Source organism: Corvus hawaiiensis, chromosome 2, assembly GCF_020740725.1.
Source record: "Corvus hawaiiensis isolate bCorHaw1 chromosome 2, bCorHaw1.pri.cur, whole genome shotgun sequence".
Lineage (NCBI taxonomy): Eukaryota > Metazoa > Chordata > Aves > Passeriformes > Corvidae > Corvus > Corvus hawaiiensis.
Window position 1 is genome coordinate 44,062,098 of NC_063214.1, and position 19,727 is coordinate 44,081,824.

The following is a 19,727-nucleotide window of genomic DNA, read 5'->3' on the forward strand; positions in this document are numbered from 1 at the left end:
ACTAATGCACAGGAAGTTCCACCTGAACAGGAGGAAGAACTTCTGTACTCTGCAGGTGACTGAGCCCTAGAAGAGACTGACCAGAGAGGCTGTGGAGTCTCCCTCTCTGGAGATACTCAAGAACTATCTGGACACAATCCTGTGCCACGTGCCCAAGGATGGCCCTACTCTGGGAGCGAGGTTAGACCAGATGATCCGCTGTGATCCCTTCCAACTTGACCCATTCTGTTCCTCTGTGAATAATGTAACTGTGTGGTGAAGAATGGAGGCAATGTATGAGGATTAGCTGTGAAGGAGTCCATGTGTTTGGCAGTTCTGGGTAGAAATGCTAAAATGCAAAGGAAGGTGCTCTGTAATGTTAAAATTAAGCAAAGATTGAGGTAGAAATATTTCACCTTTTGAAAGGTTCAGTTCTATCCAGACATTGTATAACAGTAAAATCTACTCAAAGTATTGCCAACGGTTTGTAAATCAGCCAGGCATTAAAGAACTTAGACTCTGGAATATTAGACTCTGATTTTTGCATTAGATACTTGAATGCTATCAATCAGCACAGCTAAATGAGATCCAGTGAAGGAACTAGCTTAAAAACTGTCAGGACCAATATCTTTAATACTCCCAATTCAAAAGTTCCCTTAAAATGTATTACTGGAGGATAATAAATGCCAGCTCATTGTTTCCTAGGAAGCCTAGAAGATTCTCACATTTGTATATTTGGGTCTGGATACTTGTCTAAACAGTAAACTGCTGTCAAGGTGTCAGACAAAACCAGTATTTCACATCTGACTGACTGAAAAGGGATAACTTATTCCAAATTCTTGGGAAAGGAAACATGACTCAGAATAGAGAGCAGCAAAATATTGTCAATAAACCCACAAGTGGAGATTTGTCATGCAAACACTGTATTTCAACCTCATCTGATCTTAATTTCTTACTCATTATTGAATAAAAAAGAGCTAGATTTAAGCCACAAGCCTGCTAGGCACTGATTTGGATGTGGAATGTCAAACAGCATCCTGCGGGATCATGAGTGCTCCATTTCTTAAATGAATCAGAGAAAATTAAATTTCATCACTGAAATTTAACATTACTACCTGCCCTTTATAAGTTAAATCAATAGTGAGACATGTCTGGAATATGAAAAATAAGATGTCACCACTTTAATTAAATGGGATCTTCTATAAGGTGTGAAGGCTGTCTAAACTAAACTGGAATAAATCCTGGACTGATTTGCCACAGAGTAAAAACCTTCAAGTTACACAACCTATTTTCATGTTCTCTCAAAATGACAATTTGCAGGTAAGTCCCTTAACTAGACATGGAAAGATGTGAGAGACTTGGTTCCCTGTGCTTTATGCTAACTCCAAAGAAGCAAATTTATTCATGTCAGTAAAGGGCCCAGACTTCCTTGTGCTGATTTTGACAAACTCTGGCTAAAACATTCCTTTGTCAGATAGTCTTGTTAGTTCTGTTATTACTGATAATTGCTGGTGCTGTGTTCATCCCTAGAGGTGTCTGTCACTGACCACAGGCCCCAGTTCTATGTTAAATATTTAACAGAAAAAAAGGTGTCCTGAAAACCTCTCACAGAAAACGGTACTAAGTTAAAGAGATCTAAACAAAAGACAAATGTTAAGATCAAAATGCAGTTTGTTCTAGAAACGTAGATACAGGTCAGATTAGGGAGATGTTCATTTAATACAGCCCTAGAGGAAGACAGAGGGCCTGCTACAGCTGTTAATCACTGGTCTAAAACTAATCTTAAAGTATACTGGCTTAGAAATTCTGGCCATAAAACGTCTTACAGGGATATTGTAAGGTGTGATTTTCTCTTGATTTCTGCTATCCTTAGGCCTCACTTTGGAGGGCTAGAGCACACACAGGGAAATCTAAAACTAAAAAATTTCGTATTGCACTGCTAACTGGGGTGCTCTTTACCATGAAAATAAAAAAGCATACTGTCAGTGGCCGTGGAAAAGTAGATCACTGAGGTAGGAATGAGGTTACCAGAGTGGCGGCAGCAGGTGGCAGGAGGGATGAAGGAGACAATGCATAGGAAGGAGAAGACCTGGCAGTAACACCAATGCCATGGTTCTTTTGGGTACTGGTGGGAGTTTCTGCTGCAGAGACAGAAGCCTGGCTGGTTTTGTTTTATCATAGTCTCTTCATCCGATTCTTTTTAATTACTTATTCCCAAAAAATCTCATGTTAAACTAGAACCACTAGTTTTATGCAATATTTCTGACAAGTAGACCACCACAAATCTACCATTAACCTAAAAATCTGAACAGAGAGATTAGATAGAAAGACTGTCTGAAATAGGATGTAAATTCAATTTTTAATAGAATACAATAAATAAATGAATAAGACAGTTATTCTGAGCTTTTGGAAAAAATGAGGAGAACATTGCATATAAAAATGTTCTTGCATTTTATATAGTTTTATAGATCATATATTATACAGACATGTATATTATAAATGTTTATATACAAGTTATTGTAAATTATTTTAATGTATTAAAGTGCCCCAAATTATTTCTATGGATTTAAGGAATGTTCTTAATACCCTGACCATCAATATCCAATGATGTCCAAACTGTATCATTCCTCTCAGTGTTAAGAGAAAATATTCTTCTTTGGCCCAAAGACCGAACACATAAATGATATACACCAAATGAGTATGTTAAAATCTACCAGAAAAACAGGGAACATTTAAGGTTAAAAATACAACTCAATATTTTCTTACTTGACTTCATATCTATTCTTATATTTGTGCATTCTTAAAATCAGTAAATGCCATCTTTTTCTTTGGTTTTTAACTCTAGCTTTCATTGCATGAACATTCTGCCATGAGTTGTATTTGTTCAATCTCTTTAGTTGTTTGCTTTCTCAGCTCAATCCTCTTTCTCCAGTCTTTCAAAATACAATGCTTAGTCCTGATTTTTAAGTGATGAAAAATGATTATTTTGTATTTGTATGAAGGTGCTCTATCACAAGAAATGGAAAATAAAAAGCATAGTGAGAGACTGATGCATTTGAAATGACAGTTATCAAAAATTACCTGTATTCTAGAAAATGAATGTTGCAATTTCCAGGTTAATGCATGATGTTTACAAAATACTTTACTTTTTCATATGCCTAATTATATTCATCCTTTTACAAAGAAATAGGGAAAATGAATGTGATGAAAACTACCATGTTTGATCCTAAAGGAAGTCTGAATTGGAGCCACAGCTCCATGTTTCAGGCATCATTATGAAATCAAAGCAAAAGCAGTTTTTGAGTAAGCAAATCATAAATGCAAATTCAGTCTTAAACCAGAAAATGATCTTGACATATTTAGATGCCTCTTGTAGACTATCATGTTGTCTGTTGCTAATGCAGGGCTTCTCTCATCAGAAAAAGGTTCTGTCTCTGGTATAAGCCTCAGCCAGTAAATGTTCCTAAGCATTAGCATTGTTCTGAAAGAATATGAAGAATGTTCCATTTCACCAGAATGTTAAAAAGCTTTCAAATAGAACAGAATGCGATCACCCAAATAAGAACCAGGTCACAGCACTAGAACTGCTGTCCTGACCCATACAAAAGCAGCAGTTGTTATTTTTTTTAAATGATCACTGATATTAAAGATGTGACAGAGTGACTCAATAGATATCTACGCTGTGCAGGAGGGACCTAAACAGGAGCATCAAAAGTAATTTTTCGGGAGAAAATTAAAAATATTAATTAAGGCTTGCAGTTGATTTATATATATTTATCACTCTGAGGCCTTGTACAATAGAGAATGAAAGAATTATGAGGACAAGGAGCAAGTAATCAAAATGTAATTTAGCTTTTCATAACAATAGGGAAATGAAACAAAAGAAGCAGACTAAGTTTTTCCTTGCTATTCTCTCAGTCTAGTGATGGCTCAGTGTAGACCATGGTCTGAGTTTTGAACTTACAATATTCTGTAGCCATTGTGAAGTGACAATAGTTTTTTCTTAGACTGACCATGTCATTTTAAAAAGATAAGGAATTAATCTCACTAGAAACTCCACTTTCTTATCAAAGATTGTCATCTCAAAATTAATCTGAACAAAATCACCCAAATGGAGGCTGTAGCTGCCTTTTGATTTTAAGTGTTCCATAGTGTAAAGCCTTTGTTGCAGCTCACCCATTAGAAGAGGTGGTAAAACAGCCTGCTGGTTATGGAAACATAACTCATAGACAAGTGATGATGTGGCAGGGGTCAGAATACATGTTGAAAAAATAGATGTACTGGAATGGAAATTATTCTTCCTCCTTTTTGAATTATTGTATGAGTGGATTATTCTAATCCTAAAAATTCTGATATGTTTTATTCATCAGAAGAAAAAAGAAATGGGGAAAAAAAAAAGCCCTGGTAGCACATCTGAAATCTTTTAATAGAACGTTTTGACTGTTGAGAGTGTAGACTGAGATCCAGGAAACTCCTGCTCAAATTACAGAATCAGGAATATTCAATAAGAAACATCTATTTGTTCAATTAATAAGTAGAAATGTACTCTCTGTCTGTCCTGAACAAAATGGTAAACTTTCTAAATGTCTTTGATCTCTTCATGTTAAAAGACCCATCACAAATCTTGTACAGTTTCAGTTTACCTGGGCAGGAATAAATACTTGATGAAAAAACTGGAAGATGCTTTGATTGACCAAAGTCAAACCCAAGGCTATCCAAAACAAAACAAAACAAAACAAAAAACCAAACCAAACCAAACCAAAACAAAAAACCAAAACAAAACAGTGACTGGCATTTTCCTCATGGGATATACTGCCCTGGGAGCAAAGAAAGCCAACATCACCTTGGGCTGTATGAGAGTGCAACCAGTGGGTGCAGGAAATCACCCTTCCACTTGTCCTGATGGGATACATCTGGATTGCTGTGCCCACTTCTGGCCTCCCCAGTACAAGTAAGACATGGGTGTGCTGGAATGAGACTCATGGAGGCCATCAATGATCAAGGGGCCAGAGCACTGAACTTACAAGAAGAGACTGAGCAAGTCATGATTGTTCAGCCTGTAAAGGGGAAACCAAAGGGGAAATCTTACTGCTGTCTACAATTACTTGATTGGAGGATATCAAGAAGATAGTTAGACTCTTCTTGGAGGTTCACAGCAATAAAAAGAGAAGATCTAGACACAAGCTAGAACCTGGAAAATTCCAGTTAAACTTTTTAGTTTTTAAATGCCAGAATATTTTCTCTGAGAGGCAGAGAGGAGTGTGTTCTCCTTCCTTGGAGATATTCAAAACTTAGCTGGACAACTTGAGTGCCTTGGATTAGGCAACCTCCTAAATTATTCTGTGATCCTGTTGTTCTGTAACTGCCTGAGCAGGGAACCTACAAGAGGATGGCTATAAGATACACTTGAATGGAAAAAAATTAAAGCTTGTTTTTATTGAAAGGGGTTATATTGTGTGAGTATATAGAGTATATTTATTTTAATATAATTATTTATGCCACATATACAGCTATGTAATCTAGGATAAGTAGAATGCAATATTCTACAAATGCAATTGCCACAGTACCACTCTGATGGAGAATTTGTTACTCTTCATTATGTAAGATTTGTCTAATGCCATCACACTTCTGTTACTTCAGCTGATGTGTTTTGTGCCAAGTCCACAGCAAAGGCAACAACATCCAAATTATTAGATAGGGGGAAATGTATCAGGCTGTTGTGAAAAGTTGATCAGCTGATCAGCCAAGATATACCTAACCTGAAGGGCCCAGAATAATCCTCCAGGCTTTTTGTGCACTCTAAATACACCCTGAGGTCATGTCAGGATAAGACTGCCTGTGTACCATGACTCACCTGTACCCTTCTTGCTGGAAGAGACAGCAACGTGAACAGAGAGGGAGCCACAGCAGGACTCAGAAACCAGGACTAGCAAACGTTCCATGGCACATTTTGATGCAGTGCAGGGAACTAAAGTCATGCCTAGGCTTCCTGGTGATTTTGGGATTTAAGGAAACTGTGAAAAGTTGTAAAATAACCCCAGAAACTTTATTTCACTTCAAAGTTTTATCAGGGTGCTTATGTTAGGTTTAATAACGGGGCAATGTTCTGATGTAGAAATATGTTCCTGATATTTTCACATTAGTATGTGCTGATTCAGCCTCATTATTTGTCATTCTGTATGTCCTGAATTAGTCTAGTGCCTCCTTCACTGGCATTCTCACCTGGGCATCTTTCCAAACTGCAGCACAGCATTTATGTACATTTGTACATTTGTAAAGATCCTAATTTTTTGGTTGCTTTTGTGTCTTTGAAACTAGTCAGTGGCTACAGGAGTTTTTGACTGCTCCTTTGATTCTGTCATTCATGAAAAATTGAGAAATACTGAGTGCTTCTTTAAATTCAAAAAATATCTCCAGGTAAAAAATTGAATTAGAAATAAATTTTCATTAATATGTCATATACAGGTTTCTAGAAAAAAGCAGCATTCTATTTTCTGTCAAGAAATATTATACAAGGGTAAAGGTATATCTAATAGAGGACTCATAATGTCAAAGGGAAGGGAATCCATCTGCAAACCTGAAAGATCCTGTTCCTTCTGATATTGGAATGGATGTTGCTCAGTTAAATTCCCCTGGCTGTGTCTGGCTATTTGGGTGAACCCAAAAGCTCTGGTCACACCGTCTATTGTCCAGAATCTGGGAGCCATCTCCTTTTTCTGGGAGAATGAGGCCTACTGATAATGTTAATGGAGCTGGTTTTCCTGCCTTTCTGAATAAGAAAAAGATGATGAGCTTTTGACATGGGCTGGCAAGAAAGTTCACATCTCTTTCCTTTTCCAGGATGAGAAAGTGCTGGGAAAGAAACAAACTAAAATTCTGTAATTAAGGGAAGAATTGAGCCACCAAATTAATTAATAAAATTGTGATTGATGGACCTGGGAGTTTACAGAATTATTTATGACTATGAATTATCCAGGGTGTTTTTCCACCTTAGTGTTCTGTTACTGTTTTTCTTTTTAAAAGTCACACTGAAAATTCTAAGAGATCCACTAAAAAGGTATCTTAATTATTAGATTGAAATATTTGATCAAGAAATAAATGTTTGGGCAAAGAAAATATTATCACTAAATAATACTTTTTCATAAATAGGTTCTCAGGTTTTTAATGATTACTGCCTTTTAAATTTGATCTTTATAAGTTGCTCCCAAAATAAGAAATATTATATTAATCTTTTCCTTTTTAATGCTAATATTAGTGGCTTTTTGTGGCTTAAGAGGCTGTCTAGTTCTCCTTTCCCTTCTTCTGCCAAGGGAAATAGTTGGAATTTTTTTCCTCTTTTGCTTCTTCTTTCTGCAGATGACCTGGTTTTGCTGTTGCACACTTTGCTCAGTCAAGTTCTGCATTAGAGAACTGAACTTTTCTTGCTTTCAACAGCACATGACAGAAGCCACTGAGAAAAAACTCTTTTTTTCACAGACTGAGACACCACATATAAAAGGTTGGTAGACCTATAACAGAACTGGATGTGTTTTCTCCTTTATAAAATCTTAAGTTATTTGTAAGGACTTTATTGCTGACAGTGAAGGAAAAATAAGGGCAGTATTAAGTTTTATGCAAACTGCTTCACTTCAGTTGCGTCCATGAGACAGCTTAGTTCCAAGAACTACTGTCTGTGCCTTAGTTCCCAAGTAGCCAAGAGGACCTCTTCTTGCTAGAGGTTTGGTCAAAATACACTCTAAAGTAATGTGCCAAATTCTTCAATTTTCCAAAACGTGTAATGTCGGCTAATGCACATCATCTTTCAAAATTCCTCACTTACATATACATCTTGTGCACAGTTAGACTTTCCAAAGCCTAGAGATTAAATGTTTTTGCAGTCTGCTATTGCCTTTATTTTGCTAGCCTTGAAAAGTAACCTGGTTAGAGCTGTAGGCAAAAGTCATAAAACAAACAAATTAAATTTACTCACAGTAGAGGAAGTGGAAGTCACCAGCTCAAAAAATGTTAGCTATAGCTAGTTTTGCAGTCTGTCCACATGTGTGTAGTTATGAGAGTATGTAGGTGTTTTACATATTAATAAGATAAAATGAGCCTGTCAAATTTTCCATGTTGGAATCTGAGAAAGGTAGATTGGGAGTCATTATTTTTTTTTTCTATTTGTGTATCTGACCAAATTAAGGATCTCCTGCTTTCAGCATCTTTTCCGTGAGTCTCAGGTGACTCTTATCCTCTCATCTGATAAGTGTCATGACCTGGTTGTAGGTCTGTAATTTCATGGGTTCAAATGTTAAAGAAACTGCTGTGTAGCAAAGCAAATACATCTGTTCTTGCCCTCATCTCTCATTTGTTATAGAAGTAAGATTCAAGTATGCAAAAGACACATTCTTTACAATATGGCTTTGCTTTGGTGTTTATTTTTCTTTCTATTTATTTATATTAGTTATTTAAGGTTGATATTATGCTTTTATTTTATTTTTAATTATATCATTAGTCTTTGCATATTGTACAGGGTGCTGTGAGCAACTATACAGCCATCCATCAGATCTGACAGGATGCTCAGCTTACTTGTTATTTATGGACATGAGCAGAGGTGTAACACCAGGCAAACAAAATTCTCTGCCTCTGGGAGCAGCCTGGTTCTTCAGGAACACCACCAGTTCCATCATCATGAAGTCCAAGATCATAAGCCCTCCCAGGACTTGCCTGGTCCCACACAGGAATTACATATCGTTTTGGCAATTGAGAAGAAAAGGTGGGAGACTAACAGAGTCAAGGGAGTAGGGCTTAGGGTTTCAGGACACATTGATAGCTGTCCTTCCTGGGTGTCAGGAGCATTAACTGGAAAAGATTTGGCCTGTCTGCTTCTATGTTTTAATTTTTCAGATCACTGCCAGACCATGTGTGAGTCCATAAATAGTACTACACTCTAAAAAAGCAGGCTTCATCTAGTGTTCTTCAGGGTAAACAACACATAAATGTTGAAGTAAAGTCCTGGTGTACTCAACAGAACCTAATCATACAGCAAACTAACCTTGGCCATATCGTCAGCCATCTGTCTTGTCTTCAGTATTATTGGCATGAGTTGGATAGGTAGTGCTATTTTTATTACACCTGCACAAGCTGTAGTGATACCTCCATAAGCTTATACACAATATGGACACACACACAAAATATGGATGGTGTCCTTGTTCATTTTCACCAAGTAGAAGAATGATATGTCCTTGTCTTATTCACATGTGAGGAAAAATAAATGTTCAGGTACCTTTATGTTTGTGATTTAGAGCACTTGGCAGGCTATATTTTGTGATTTTGGAGGCTGGACTTTTCTGGGGAACCCTCATTCACTGAAATATGTGAGGTACTTCTTAGGTCAGATGATAGTGTGTTTGTTCAGCTGCCGTTTTCAGTGTTTCTTGATGACAACTTTGTCTTCCAAGGCCTTTGGATCTGATAACACTAACTGAGAGATTGAATAAGACAGGCAGAGAGGAAATAAAGTTATAAATATTTGCAAGGTACATATTTGCAAGTAAAAGCAATGCTGGCCGCTTTGGAAGTGGGGTAGGCAATATGCATACAATGAAACATTCTGCTTTCTTAATGGAGCATTGCAGAGATAGAAATCAAATCACCCGTCCCCACTTTCCTGTTTTTGTACCAGTCAGTCCAGGTCACTTAGATTTGCACTCCATTCTGAGATGCAGAATGACAAAAAGCACGCTGACTGCTGTGAACCAGGTCACGCCTTCATCTCTGAGTCTGCCAAAACATCAGTATCATCACTGGAAAATGTTAAAACGTGACTGGATTTTGTAGAAAGGAAAATAGGGACTGGAGAGTTTTTGGCATTAATGTTAGCACTTGCCAAAGATAGAAAACTCCTGCTACAAGAAAGTTTGCTGTGGTTACTCTAATTCTTTCATTTTTTCTACCTTCTTCTGAGTGGGTGAAATTCTTTTTCCCTTTTCTTCTCTGTCTTTTAGCTGATCTTCTGGGTGGTGCTTTTTCCACCCAGACAGGCAGCCCTTTGCATCAGCATTCAGCAGCTATCCCTGACTGCTTTAACTTCAGTGGAATTTTTCAGGCACTAATAGTGATTTGCAAAACCTCAGGTATTCTGAGCAGGAAATGATAAGGAAAGTATGTGAGAAGAGTGAGTGAGAAAATGGATCATAAATCTCACTGGGCTCTGGATTCTCTTAATGACCGAGAATATTCTTTTTCTCTTCTTTTTACAACAGAGAAATGAAAGATAAATAGTTGGCACCAAAGTAAAAACTGCAAATCTTATGTTATGTGATCTTAGTAAGTATGCTGCTTTCTGCCTCTCCTGTATAACTTCTTCTTTTTAGGTCAGCCCTTGGCAAACACCCTTTTGGGGCTGTGTCTGCACATAAACATGAGAATTATACACACAGCTCACACTTTGCTGTTTTCTCCATTTCACAACAGCAACCACATATTATTCCAACCAATGCTGTAACATAAGCTGATGGTGATAGCATGGATGTCACTTGCAAACACAGAATCATAGAACAGTTTGGGTTGAAGGAACATAAAGGTCATCTAGCCCAAACCCCCATGCTCTGAGCAGGGAAATCTTCAGCTAGATCAGATTGCTCAGAGTCTCATCTAACCCAGCCTCTAATATTTCCAGGGATAGGGGCTTCTACCACCTCTCTGGGGAACCTCTTCCAGTGTTTTACTACCCTCACTGCAAAAAAAAAATTCTTTATAAAGTCTGAACACATGTATTATTTTATCAGTAATATTAAAAGAAGTGCTACAGAAAAGACATCCCTTCTGCTGGCTGCTGAGATGAATGGGACTGTCTTGTACACACACACAGAAGCCATGGGATCTAAGCATGGCCGGGCTCCTGGCACCTGCCAGCAATGGAGGAAAAGCTGACAACAGTCACCACATACATAGCACCAAAAAAAAAAAAAAAGAGAAAAGTTTGTACAGAAACAAATGTTACTCCAAGAAGTCTCTTCCTGCTTTTTGACATGTTCCTTGCCTACAGATCAGTAGTAACCAGAGTCTTGCAATGCATTAAATACAAACCCACACTGTCCCCATGAACAGTAGCAATTTGTTGTCTGCTGAGAAGCCTGAGTGTAAGTTTTGGTTCCTGCTGTTGCTGTGCTGTTCCACTTGGTAAAAAAAAGAGTGAGGTAAAGCACTGGCCAAGCTGGCTTTCTTTTGTGGGCTTGTTTCCACACTAACAACATTAGTAATGTCAACAGGGCTTTAAGATCAGTGTTTGCTAACTTGTTCTGGCTCTGTAACAGCAGGTTATAAATACTGTAGCAATTTCATAAGCTTGTATTTCCTCATTTAGCAACAGAGTGGATTTAGTGCTAACATTTTAACAACAACAGAGACACTCCTCACTAAACTGTAGCAGTCTTGAAGAAAACTTGGTTAACTGGGTTGAGATTCTGTTTGAATCTTTGAATCTTTGACTATCATATATTGATATTTTTGTGACCCAGATGTAGTTGTGTCAGCTCTGCTTGCTCATTACAGATCAAAGAGGACTGCTGGTAGGGGAAATACATATTTTGCAATTGCAAGAGTTTGTGGTAAAAAGTATCATGTGGTAAAAAATAGGATTTTTGGTAAAAAGTATCTTGAACTGCAAGATAGCATTAATATTTCAGTATCTGTGAAAAGTGACAAGATATAGTCTACTTAGGCCTCTAATGATAGTTTTCTTCTTTATGTTTTCATAGAACAATAGCATCTACACACCTACTTTCATTACCTTAACCCTGACTGATTATTACACATATAGTAAGAATGTAGTAAAAAAGTCTTCAGCCAGCAAGGTAGGGAAACATTCTGTAAATTTAAGCAGAGAAAGCAACACTGAAATTATCTTTTTTTTTTTTTTTTTTTTTTAATTTATCAAACTAAAAGAGGGTCCTAGGAAGAATTAATAATACACCGATATTTTATTGTTGCTGCTTTAAAGTTTTGAGTGTTCTACATCTACACAGTCATTTTATGTGCTTTGCCATAAAGCAGTTGTATATCTGTGTCACGAAACATATCACTTGTCCTGACCAGTTTTGTGAATGAACAGCATGAATTAAGCCTAAGGACAAAAAACTTGCATAAAACAAAGAGGATCTTAAAGATAGTTGGTTAAATTCAGGGTGTCCAAAAAACTGTCACTTCCTTTTTCTTATTCTTTCTGATCCATATCCTAGAGATTTGGTATGATTTAAAAGTAGGGGAAAAGGAAAAAAGAGAAAAGAAAAAAAAAGAGAGAGAAGAACATTTCTTTAATTTTTTGGGGAAAGCACATAGTTGTTTTAAAATAGTTTGTTGTTTACCAAGGCTTTTTAAACTGGATAACCAGGCTACTTGAACTGGACATTTTGAGGTACAACTTGATTAACAGAGTTTGCAGGAGATTTTAGTTAAACACATATGTGTATTTGTAGAAGCAGAAATATGATGAATATGTGGAAAGTAATCACGGAATCATAGATTAAGGTTAAATAAGCTCTCCAAGATCATCAAGTCCTATCACCACTTTGTCAACTGGACCACAGCACTATGGGCCACATCCAGTTGTTTCTTGAACCAGGGATAGTGACTCCACCACCTTCATGGGCAGCCCATTCCAATACCTGACGCACTTTTCCGTGAAGCAATTCTTCCTGATGTCCAACCTGAAGCTCTGCTGGCACAGCTTGAGGCCGTTTCCTCTTGTCCTGTCACTGATTGCCTGGTAGAAGCTGATCCCTGCCTGGCTACATCCTCCTTTCAGGCAGTTGTAGAGAGTGATAAGGTGTCCCCTGAGCCTCCTTTTCTTCAGGCAATAATGCAGGCATTAATCTGTAAAATAATTTGATACATTCCATTTGGTTTGTTCACCTAACAAAACTATAGAAATTCTAACAAATCTTTCAAAAAGGTAAATTTCTGACTTCTTGAAGTGAGTCCAGTTTGCATTCATGGTTTAGCCTTGGGTTTCCACATGCTTGCTCTGTGTCTTGTCAGATCTCTCCAAATCCAGCTACATTTCTAACATCTTTACATCCTCCCTATGAACTTCCCACTTGTGTACTTGGTGGATACTCCTCCTTTTTTTCCAGGTCACTTCTCAAAACTACCTTTTTCCATGATGACTTTTCCCAAACCAAGTAACCTTAAATATACTTGAAAGAAACTACATTAATTGTTTGAATGCCATGCCTTTGATCTGTGGACCTTGTGCCTGAGTAGTCCTCTGGGAGCTTAAACACACTAACTCATTGACACCATTCAGTAAATAGCCCAGATGGAAAGCTTCCAAATATACTCAGTGAAATATCAGCCTTGAATTGCAATCAATTTGGTTTTGGTCAGGAAAAAATAGGCCACATATTAGTAATTTTCTGATGTCAGATGATATTATTTTACTCCATTCACTCAGTGTCATACTTCAACAGAGGCCTTGTCTTTATTTAAGCGTATATGCAAAGTACTGTATATTGTGTGCTTATGAAAGGATTACGATAGGAAATTCTTACTATGCAAAGGAACCTTTTAGTTTTAGGTTGAATTCTGATTAGAAAAAAATATTTACGTAACTTGTGAAGTTACTCCAACTCATTTGTTGCATAAAAGCTATGTTGAGAGTGTGTAAACAACACCTAAAACAGAGTACAAAGCAATTTTTCTTTGTTTTCATGTTTATACGAGTACACGTAAAATCACCCACCGATTTCAGGCAGACATTTTTGTTATTAACTTGTTTTCTATAAACAGTACTAATTATAGTGATAAGATTACAGGGCTTTTTCACTCATGAAAATGAATAAATAATCTTCATAAAGCATGATTCAAATGTAAATTTCCTAATACTGTGTAATCTGCTGGCACACTATCTTGTACTACAGAATCCTGATTGTCTAACCTTGATTTAATTGTGCTCTGTACATAAGCAGTGACCTCACTTGGATTGTGAATTGCTGAATCAATGGAGCAAAACGTACCCTGTTTGACCTTGCCATTAATGACAAAGCCTTAAAGAGTGCCATATTTTATTCCTTTACATAATCTGTATATTTTTTTGAGATTATTACTCAGTTTTCATTTTTGAAAAATAATTTTTAAAAAAGGTAAGTGATGTTCTAGGCCCTGACGTCTCCCTTCCCTTTAACTCAACAGGTTAAAGTGCCTGAAAAAATTCAATTTTATTAATTAAACTCTAGGTTTTATAGTATTATCAAATATTTGTTGAAGTTTTGATTGCAAAACTGCATATAATAGGATCTGTATTAAAACCAGAAGATAATAGCGTTGTAATACATGTGAAATTGTAGTTAAAATGTTTAGATTGTTCAGCATTACTGGAATAGGATTATAGAGACATATAATGTGACGATGAAAGCCAGCCATCTGACAATGAGACATCTGGGGAATATTGCTGCTGCTGCGTTTGTCCCTTTAGAAATGACATTATACTTACATGTATAATATATCTTACTTACACATAGAATGCCACTTGGCCTTCATCTCTGGTTTTCCTGTGACATACCCTGGGGTCTAAGACATGATTTTTATTTTTGAGATCCAGTCCCAGACACAGCATGGGAATTATGTTATTGTTTCCTACCTGCTCCTAATACCCTTCCTGCATCAAGCTGTGATATATGTTACTTAATTTACCAGAGTCACATGCAGATCTGAAAGTTATAAAACAGTGTTATTGGCTTACATTTATTGGATTACTTGTGTTTGTTATTTTGGTGTTGGATGACCCATAGATTTGGGAACTGTGAGGATAATCAGGTTGATGTGACAGTGACACAGCTGGTAGGAAGACACACTGTTTAAGCACACCACCTCCTATGAAATATGCTGTTGATCAAAATGAATTCCTCTCCTGAGTGTGAGTGAAGATGATTTTCTTTGATGGTACAAAGAGCATGAAGCTGTATTTTTTTGTCAGTTCCATTTTGCAGGCAGGCAAGGTCAGTGTCAAGCGAGCCCCAAATGGATACCCAACCAAGCACCTTCAGAGACCTTCTCCGATTCTTACCCTGAAGAAGCCTGAATTTGGAGGCTTTCAGTCACTGAGGGAATTCAAAGAATATCTCTCCTTCCTTTTGCAACAGTAGTCTATAGGCAGGGACTTCCACAGATATCCTGAACAGCACAAGTCTCAGCTTTGGTAATCCCATGGACTTCCTGCATGTTACGAAGTGAACACAATATTCCAGTACTATTCTCCCAAGTCCAGCCACAATGACTTCTCCTATTCTTTGCTTCCTTGTCCCGTCGTTGTTTCTAGCGCTGTTCCACCCTACTGATATTACCAGCTGAGGTAGTCATGTTAAAATATTTGAACCAAAAAGAGTAGTGAAATATCTGATTATTTTTCAGGATTTTTAGCCAGAGTTAGATGCCATGTTCTTTTATCATGGTCCCCTTGCAGGACTTGGATGGCACTGTGGCAAGACAGAATAACATTTTTGTGCCGCAACAAGAGAATGCATAGTTCTGATCAAATTAAAACCTATCTACCTGAGAGTGTACTCCTGAGAGGCAAGTAACAAGAAAGGTTTTCTTTGCCCTTATTATTTCAGAATATTAACTGTTGCAAAGGGTTCTTTATAAGCATAATACACCCAGCCCATCTATATTCCATCTTATCACTTTAGAAGAGTGGAAATGAGTAGAATTTTTCTCCGGGAGTTATGAGGAACGGTTCTATTTTGAGCATTTTTACTGCCTTGTGGAGGTCATGCTGGCATTTCTGAGAGCTACTTCAGACTTTGCAAAATTTTTTCATTATGTTGTTTTCTGCTGGGGACTATAATTCTTTAATCTAAAACCCGGCTGACATTAGTGTCAAGAAATAAAACCATGAGCACAAAACTCGTATTCCTAGAGTAGCTCTCCAATCTGCACAGTGCTCCACTGTTATCAGCTGAAACATCATTTATGTGATGTTTACTGCTATTCAGTTCAAATTCTGCAAATGCAGCAGTCTTTACTGTAAGCTTGTGTAATTCTTGTTCTTAGAAGTAACTAATTACATCATGAAACCAGAAGTGATTGATAATGGCTTTTTAAAATTGAACTGTACCTAGCAACTGGACACTCGTGCCCTGTAGATGGAACATTAAAGTCACTGGAAACGATTTCTTTTGAAACTTCACAAATTACTAAAAGCATCATTAAAGATTTGCAGACAGTCTGGAACCTAGCATTATTTTCTTCAAATAGACCAAGTCATTTTCTCTCACCATCAGCTTTTCTTTTTATCTAAGAGAATCATCTAATTCATCTGTGCTGCCAGATATGTAGAAAGTTAAAGCTTCAGGACTGAACAGGATTGAGCAACACCATGTAGGTTACAATTGCTGGTATGTATTTCACTAGCAGCGAAACACTGCCCAGGAGCAGAGGGACTTTTTCAGGTCATGCAGTGATCACAAGCACTTGATGATCACAAGCTACCAGGTCATAATATTCAGTATTACATACCTCAAATTCCCTCTTTGGTTTAGTTATGCTTGTGTTAAAAACTTTTCCAACATCCCACTAGCAGAAGAAAATAACAAGTGAATCTCTTCCCCTTTTAACCACACTCATAGTTTAATGGGCATCCATCAAACACCTCTGTTCCTGAGCCACGTTTTTTTCAATTTTAGTAATTTCATTAATGGAGCTGTAGGATCACTTCATGAAAACAGCTGTGGTAATGGTTAATGTCGTATTTTCTATGCTGCTAATTTTTTCACTTGTTAGCCTGATAAAAACTTTGAATCCTAAACTCCTGTGTTCCAGTTTCCTTTTTGCTTCTTACCAGCTCCTAACATTTTTGCTGTTTATACATTCTGTTGTATTCTGTTTATAAAAGTAAAGCAAACAGTAGACATTATATATGCTTTGATTTTTTAATCATGAATTAAACATGGAATAAACAAGAGATCAAAATAAAAACAAACAATAAAACTCAGAATCTAAAAATTCTCATATGCTTATCTCCATTCCAAAATATCCATCCATTCCTGTCTAATTTTCCTATGAGCCTCAGAAGATACAAGGAGCCATAGATACTAAGAAGAAGAACAAGTTCAGAAGTTGTCAAACTCAAGAGAATATCAACTCTATAATTATTGCCATGGCACTCTTCATTTCCAAAGCTGCCATTTGGCTAAATCAGTATAATGAGAAAGAGGAGGATCCATTCTGAGAGGTTTTCTGACCCAAACACTGTCTTTACATTGAGAAATGTAATTTCAGTGTCAATAGACAGGCTCTTGCTTTTGTGAAGTAGGAATCAGCATGAAGAGTCATCAAAAGAAAGTGCTTTAAACTTGAATGTATCAGAGGGAAATACAAATTTTTTACTTGCCCTTTAATATTTCAGAATTTAAACTAAGTTCTTGAATAGAAGACTAGCCAACAGCTGATGAGTCTGGATTCGAGCTGGGATAATTTCCTATGACGTTTGCAGAAGCCACATTCCAGTTGTGCGTTAGATGTACAACTTTGCATTGACTAAACTCTAGCCTGCTTTGCAGATGCTAATAAAGAGCTTGGAAAACATTGGATAATTCAGCATCGATTTCCACAGGCTCATTTATGCCTCAGATTCACTGGCTGGAGCTGGGTTTAATATGTGATTCTAGAAGTCACATCCTGGCCCAGGGCTGTCCTTTGACATTTTTACTGTAACAGAGCTCTTACAGCACTGTATTACTGAAAATGTCCTTGACCTCTGGGATTTACAGCACACTGAAGTGTGCTTTTTAATCTCATTTGATTACTCATTTTAGATAATATCTCTATCCTCCCTTCCTTTTCTTTGAAATGAGAATTTAGTGTGATAATATAACTAGTACATCTGTGAACTCTGTATTACAGGAAAAGGTAGGTATTGACAAGAGTCCACATCTGAGTCAGAAAGGAAATGATGTAGCAAAGAAAACCCATAGCACAGAGTTATGCATTTTTGCTTTTTGTTTGTGCATTTTCCAAAAAATCCCCTTAGTCCTGTCACACAAAACTTGCTCCCATGGCTTTAAGGAGGCAGTGAGTATTTCACTGATGAGCCACTGTGCTTTTCAGTGACAACAGTATTACGGACCCATAATATTGTTGATGATGATAGATTATGATTATCAGTGATAGTAAGATTACTACTAACAATTATGTACAGAATTTACCCTATGAAACCATGAAATGACACAGGCCTAAAGATGAGATTTTTGTTATTTATGCCAGAACTTAGAGGGATTTTTCATTGTCTGACCACCAAACAGTGTGGTTTCTGGTCCTGAAGAAGAATTTCATGTCCAGGAGAAAACTAACTCTGTGTTCAGTGTCAGAAGAAGAGAGAGGCTCCTGGGAGCACCTATTCAAGGTGTCCACTGTAGCTGACTTTGCTGGATGTAACTCTACCTGACACAAAATTTTGGCCACTTCTTCATATTAGAATAAACCAACAAACCAAGCATTTGAAAGCATTTGAAACAAAGAGGCACTCAGGACAGAATACACAAGACTAACTAGGCAGAAGAAAAATAAAAATTGAGTGCCAATACAGTTTTTTTATGTCTGTTTTCAATTTCTTTTTTCGTTTTCATAAATATATGTTTTTCCTAAACATAAAAATTTTATCACAAAACAGTTGTGCTCTGTTAATTTAATTTTCTTGCCATGGTGATTGTGAAAAAAACATTTTGTCCAAAAGAGCATCTACTCAAATTAATAATAATTGGGCAGAAAGAATTAGTATCAGAGTACTTCCTTTTAAATTAATCATTAAATTGGACTTGATTAAATCATCACCTCCTTTTTACAATGAATCTGCTTTTTAAATGGCCCTTGTCTATTCTGGGTTTGTATGGTAACCAATAAGGAAAGTCTTATTTTATTTGAGCTATCTAGCCATTACTGTAATAAAATTATAAAATATAGTCAATGTTACATTGTTTTGACATATCCACACTGCAGTAAGAAAATACTTAATGGTAGAAGGTACTGATACTGTATTACTTGGGGAATGATACATCAGTGTAAATGTGTACTCACCTGCCTTGGTAGCAGTCAGAACCAAAGGACATAATACAGTTTGTATTTTGCTGCAACATAATCCTCTATTTTAAAAGCAGGATATATTAAAAGGGAATGCAGGAGATTTTATTCAATATATCATCTTGGTCTTTTTACCACTCCATCATCTGTTCACTGATAAGTAAATACAAAAGCTGTTCTACACTTGGAGGCTGAGGACTTTCTGACACTGTACAGGCTGTCGGTCAGTTTTTCTGTACACAAGCAATTCAACTATAACATGCAGCAAATTTCAAAATCACCCAGGTTTTTCTTTCAACTGCTGGTTCCAGACCCTAGCAAGGCTGTTTGTCAGTACTGCAGTGTAGTTACAGCTTTGTGCAGCAGGATGATGGTGATCCTTCACTGAATCCTTAATTGGGTAGTCCAGCTATATGGTGTATTGATTGCTGGTTACATGACTTACAGCATTTTATGTGTGTATTTTAGGCTGCTGAGGTCTTAGCCAAATTAAATTACTTTCTGCCCAGCTGCCCTTATTCTAGTCAGAAGTCTGGGGCTTTGCCATTCTCTCTTTGCAACAAAAACCTATGAACTAGATCTGAATCTCTTCTGAAACATTCAACTGAATAAAATAAAACATCCCAGACATGTTCCAGCAGTCTGCAGTGGCAGCATTTGCTACATCATCTACCGGGAATCATAATCCAAAATTA

At 37.0% G+C, this 19,727-nt stretch overlaps 1 long non-coding RNA gene across 1 annotated transcript; it reads left to right on the forward strand.

Moving 5' to 3' along the window:
* The first annotated feature begins 7,394 nt into the window (after nt 1-7,394).
* LOC125321848 lies at nt 7,395-16,815 on the forward strand. Its single transcript, XR_007201706.1, has 3 exons — nt 7,395-7,477; nt 10,221-10,284; nt 14,946-16,815. It is a non-coding gene; the product is annotated as an uncharacterized LOC125321848 (long non-coding RNA).
* The last annotated feature ends 2,912 nt before the right edge of the window (nt 16,816-19,727 follow it).